Source organism: Odontomachus brunneus, unplaced genomic scaffold (assembly GCF_010583005.1).
Source record: "Odontomachus brunneus isolate Ranch 3 - 2012 unplaced genomic scaffold, Obru_v1 Obru_scaffold_028, whole genome shotgun sequence".
Classification (NCBI taxonomy): Eukaryota; Metazoa; Arthropoda; class Insecta; order Hymenoptera; family Formicidae; genus Odontomachus; species Odontomachus brunneus.
The window spans coordinates 523439-529924 of NW_022639478.1; positions in this window are offsets into that span (position 1 = coordinate 523439).

Consider the following 6486-nt stretch of genomic DNA (forward strand, 5'->3'; position numbering starts at 1 on the left):
AGCTGGCACGAGCTAGTCCGTTACGACGATTTGTTTACCTAGCCTCTGTTGAGCCTAGAGTTTCTGTTAGAGCCGTTGCCCAGGTATTGTTATTACCGATTCGATTATCATGCTTTCGTTATTATCCACTCGCGGATATTATCACACGATTGTCGAGTAGATATTATTATCAGTACCATTAAATATTCGAGTACTACTTCTTTATTCGATTATTATTTAATTTATTCGGTTATTATTTAATTATTATTATTACGCATAGGAAAGCAACTCAGGCATGCTGGTACGACAATTTCCTCAAAATTTTTCTGTTTGGAGCATCCACACTTTCGGTATGTGCAAGTTGCGGAATTTTTGAATTAGGCAAATATTACGTTAACTGACAGCTTGAGATTTAAATTAAAAATTTTTTGTTCGTTTTCGTCATATATCGAGCAATGCTTCTATTTATTTTTGTACTTTCATTACGTAAAAACATTTGTAATTCTGGGTAACCAATACGACGTAAACTTTGCAGAAAAATGTCAATGTTCTGTCGATAAAATTTTTAGCTTCCCTTTAAGCGAGTCGATGTTAATGAGAAATGCAATAGACGTCGCGACAAACACCGGCTGTGTCAAAAATCAAGATTACTTTCTAATAACGTACTCACGATACATCCCGACGATCACACATTGCTATTTCGGCACTCCCGATATTTATTTCCGCAAGCTCACTTTCGATAGACAAAAGATACGTAGAACGCGGAGCGATGTCGATCGCGATGTGCCAGTGGAGACTGCCGTCACGAAAATATTGATGTACAAGACGGCCACGCAATCGACGACGCAAAGTGCCAAAAGTGCGCGCCAGAACGTGAACGATGTCGCGGTTCGATAAGGACACGCTCTAACCTCTTTCAAGCTAGCAGGACCAAATGAGCAGAATCGAATTGGACCTATCGCATTTTTTAGTACTCATTTTGTACTATTTTGTACCACAAAAAAAATTTGTACTACGTGCCGTTTAAAAAAAAATGGTGGCGCTGCTAACTTGATATCAAGCTAGCAGGGCCAAAAAAAATTAAAAAAAAAATAAACCATGGTACACACAATTAGTACTGAATTTGTGCTAATTTGTATCTTTCGAAATAAATCGAAAATTTTATATTTTTCCCTTTAAACAACCCCTCTCTTATCTAAACCTACTATAAAGATAGCAGGATCACGATTTTTTTCACTTTTTCTTGATGGTACAAATTAGTACAAATTCAAAAACGATAAAATCTATAATTTCTTGTCGTTTTTTACCAGTTTATTTTGTTCTCTTTATATTAAGTTAGCAGAACCACAATATATTTTAAATAGTACGGGGTACAAAATTATTTTTTATAGCACAAAATAGTACACAATGAGTAATTAAAAACGCAACAAATATAATTTGATTCTATCTATTTAATTATTAATAATCGAAAGAGAGAAATTTTATTTTTGAGGTTTGTTAAATGTGAAGTTGTTTTAAGCGGTAAACAGAAATATTTGCATATTTTTCTCGGTGGTACAAATTAGTACAAATTCAGAAACGATAATATCTATTACAATTTACCGTTTTTCAATGATATTTACTCTGTTAACTTAAAATTAAGTCAGCAGGACCACAATTTTTTATAAATAAAACAAGGTACAAAATCACTTTTAATGGTACCAAATACTACACAATAAGTACTGAAAAATGCAATAAATTTGATTTGATGTTACTGATTTAATACTTAATAATCGAAGCAGAAAGCTTTATTCTTGAAGCTGAGGTCAAAGTTGAGGTTATTTTAAAGGGTCGACAGAAATATTTTTGATATTTTTTTGATGGTACAAATTGGTACAAATTTTGAAACGACAAAATCTACTATTTGTTTCGTTTTTTTAACAATTTTTATTTTGCTGACTTTATATTAAGTCAGTAGGACCACGATTTCTCTTAAAGGATATGGAATACAAAATTGTTTTTAATGGTACAAAATTACATTAATCGTGTAGTATTTTGTATTATCAAAAATGATTTTGTACCTCGTTTTATTTAAAAAAATATTGTGGTCCTGCTGACTTAGTATAAAGAGAGCAAAATGAAAACTAGTAAAAACCGACAGAAAACGATAGATTTTATTGTTTCTGAATTTGTACTAATTTGTACCACTAAAAAAAAGTATCAAAATATTTCTTACTTCTTAAAACTATTCCAAACTTGACCAGCCTCAAGAATCGAATGGGACCTATCGCATTTTTTAGTACTCATTTTGTACTATTTTGTACCACAAAAAAAATTTGTACCACGTGCCGTTTAAAAAAAAATGGTGGCGCTGCTAACTTGATATCAAGCTAGCAGGACTAAAAAAAATAAAAAAAATAAATAAACCCTGGTACACACAATTAGTACTGAATTTGTACTAATTTGTACCATTCGAAATAAATCGAAAATTTTATATCTTCCCTTTTAAACAACTCCTCCCTTATCTAAACCTAATATAAAGATAGCAGGATCACGATTTGTTCACTTTTTCTTGATGGTACAAATTAGTATAAATTCAAAAACGATAAAATCTATCATTTCTTGTCGTTTTTTACCAGTTTTTATTTTGTTCTCTTTATATTAAGCAGGACCACAATATTTTTTTAAATAAAACGAGATACAAAATAATTTTTGATAATACAAAATACTACACGATTGATGTACTTTTGTACCATTAAAAACAATTTTGTATTCCACATCCTTTAAGAGAAATCGTGGTCCTACTGACTTAATATAAAGTCAGCAAAATAAAAATTGTTAAAAAAACGAAACAAATAATAGATTTTGTCGTTTCAGAATTTGTACCAACTTGTACCACCAAAAAAAATATCAAAAATATTTCTGCCGACCCTTTAAAATAACCTCAACTTTGATCTCAGCTTCAAGAATAAAGCTTTCTGCTTCGATTATTAAGAATTAAATCAGTAAAATCAAATCAAATTTATTGCATTTTTCAGTACTTATTGTGTAGTATTTTGTACCATTAAAAATGATTTTGTACCTTGTTTTATTTATAAAAAATTGTGGTTCTGCGGACTTAATTTTAAGCTAACAAAGTAAATATCATTGAAAAACGGCAAATTGCAATAGATTTTATCGTTTCTGAATTTGTACTAATTTGCACCACCGAGAAAAGTATGCAAATATTTCTGTTTACCCCTTAAAACAACCTCACATTTAACCAATTTCAAAAATAAAATTTCTTTCTTTCGATTATTAAGATTTAAATCGATAGAATCAAATTATATTTATTGTGTTTTTTATTACTCATTGTGTACTATTTTGTACCATAAAAAATAATTTTGTATCCCGTACTATTTAAAAAAATATTGTGGTCCTGCTAACTTACTATAAAGAGAACAAAATAAAAACTGGTAAAAAACGACAAAAAATGATAGATTTTATCGTTTTTGAATTTGTACTAATTTGTACCATCAAGAAAAAGTGAAAAAATCGTGATCCTACTATCTTTATAGTAGGTTTAGATAAGGGAGGGGTTGTTTAAAGGGGAAAATATAAAATTTTCGATTTATTTCGAATGGTACAAATTAGTATAAATTCAGTACTAATTGTATGTATGATTAATTTTTTTTTTTTTGGTCCTGCTAGCTTGATATCAAGTTAGCAGCGTCACCATTTTTTTTTAAACGATACAAATTTTTGGTGATACAAATTTTGTACCACCAAGTGGTACAAATTTTTTTTGTGATACAAAATAGTACAAAATGAGTACTAAAAAATGCGATAGGTCCCATTCGATTCTACTCATTTGGTCCTGCTAGCTTGATATCAAGTTAGCAGCGTCACCATTTTTTTTTAAACGATACAAATTTTTGGTGATACAAATTTTGTACCACCAAGTGGTACAAATTTTTTTTGTGATACAAAATAGTACAAAATGAGTACTAAAAAATGCGATAGGTCCCATTCGATTCTACTCATTTGGTCCTGCTAGCTTGATATCAAGTTAGCAGCGTCACCATTTTTTTTTAAACGATACAAATTTTTGGTGATACAAATTTTGTACCACCAAGTGGTACAAATTTTTTTTGTGATACAAAATAGTACAAAATGAGTACTAAAAAATGCGATAGGTCCCATTCGATTCTACTCATTTGGTCCTGCTAGCTTGAGAGAAGTCACGCTCTAGTAGTAACGCCTCTTTCACTCTCGTTGACGGACCGACCGCGCAAGATCCGACCATATATATAATACTACTACCAGGTGTAGAAGTATGAAACCGGAATTTTTTTATACAAATAAGACGTCTGTTGTTCGAAAGTGATAAATAATACTTTATTCAAAATAATTTCCACTGTTTTGAACACATTTTTCCCACCTCTCTGGCAGTTTATGAATGCCGTGCCAAAAAAACTTTTCATCTTTTGAAGCGAACCAGTTATCTAGCCATTTTTCCACATTTTCATACGAATCGAAGCGTTGGTTAGCGAGAGCGTGTCCTAGCGATGCGAACAGGTGATAATCGGACGGAGCCAAGTCTGGAGAATAAGCCGCATGCGGTAGTAATTCCCAACTGAACGACTCGATCGTTTCCTTGACCCGTTTTGCTGTATGTGATGGGGCATTATCATGGAGCAAAATGACATTGTGTTGCCTTTTTGCATATTCTGGTCGTTTTTTAGTCAATGTTCGATTTAAATCGATCATTTGTTGTTGGTAGCGATTAGTATTGACGGTTTGACCAGGTTTCAGCAGTTCATAGTTCATAGTTCATAGTTCATAGTTCTTCGTTCCTCACGTCAAAATCACCACTTTTGAATTTTTTAAACCACTCGAAACACTGAGATTTACCAAGAGCATATTCACCGTAAGCTTCGACAAGCATTCGATGTGATTCTGCAGCAGTTTTCTTTAAATGATAACAGAAAATCAATGCTGTCCGCAAATCATAGTTAGTAGGCTCGAAACGTGACATGTTTAAGGTTATACAAAAATATACTAGAGAATGAAAGTTGGGGTTATGTTTGTTGACAATATTCGTCAGCTGTTAGGAGAATATAATAGCGCGGCAGTAGCGGTCTTACGGTCACTAAACTGAACGCTGGCACCATTTATAGGGGAATTCCGGTTTCATACTTCTACACCTGGTATATTGCTAATCGCTCTATGCTGCCTATAAGAGGATCTTATCCCAGAATGGAAGGACAGACGATGTCCGAAGAGTGTATTTTGACCGTAATGCGCAGGTGCGGCAATCAGATGATGTTATATATATATATATATATATATATATATATATATATATATATATATATATAAAGTAAAAGTGCCAGTGTGTGACATGTACCTAAACTGGATAGCTGTTTCCTTACCTGTGTAAACTGATATTTTCATTTGCAGCTGCTTTTTTTCGCATAAATAACATTTCCGGTTGCTTATATTTATAGCATATGGTATATATAACCTATTACATGCAACTGAGTGTACAATATATGTATAGTATAAATTATTTTCCCAGTGGCGGATACGATCTATCTGACATATACGCATAACGTTCATAATACACTCAGAAAAAGAGAGAAATATATATTCCCGCAACGTGGTTCTGGGGCCGGACTTCTCTCTCCATTAGCAATTTAGTAGTATTACATATATGGATCCGACGTCGCGTGTATCTCTAGCGTCGTTTTGTCTTTCTTTTTTCCTCGGATTATCATCGCGATTGTCTGATTCTACTACTACTTGAGCGAGTCGATGTTAGTGAGAAGTGCAATAGACGCCGCGACAAACACCGGCTGGGTATATCGAAAATCAAGAAAATTGCTTTGTATTCAGGATATATCCCGACGATCGCACATCGCTATTTCGCCACTCCCGATATTTATTTCCGCGTCAGGCTCACTTTCGATAGACAAAAGATACGTAGAACGCGGAGCGATGTCGATCGCGACGTGTCAGTGCAGGCTGCTCGACGCGAAAAGATCAATGTTCGAGACGGCCACGCATAGGACGACGCGAAGTGCAGAAAATGCGCACTGCGGCACGAAAGATGTCACACTCGTACATCCTATCAGATCGCGGCTTCGCGATGCCACTCGATAGATCGATAGTTATTAGAACTTTCCGACCAGTAATGCGACTCTATAACTTCTAACGACAGCGCCGTTATCATTATGAGTCTTCTAATAAATCATTAGCCATAGGCTACAAGCAAAATAACCAATCACAATCAATTATTTTTAAAAATAATTGATTGTGATTAGTTAACTTGCCTAGTGCTTATAACTAATATCTTATTGTAAAAAGCACATTATATATTACATGTCGTACGACAAGCTTGTCGAATGCAGTCAAATAAAGAATATCTAAGATATATGGAGAAAAAGTTAAGGACCTTAAGGTACCGTAAGTTATGGACCATAAGAAAATAAGTATCGGGAGTACCGAAATAGTGTGATCGTCGGGATGTATCGTGAGTACATTATT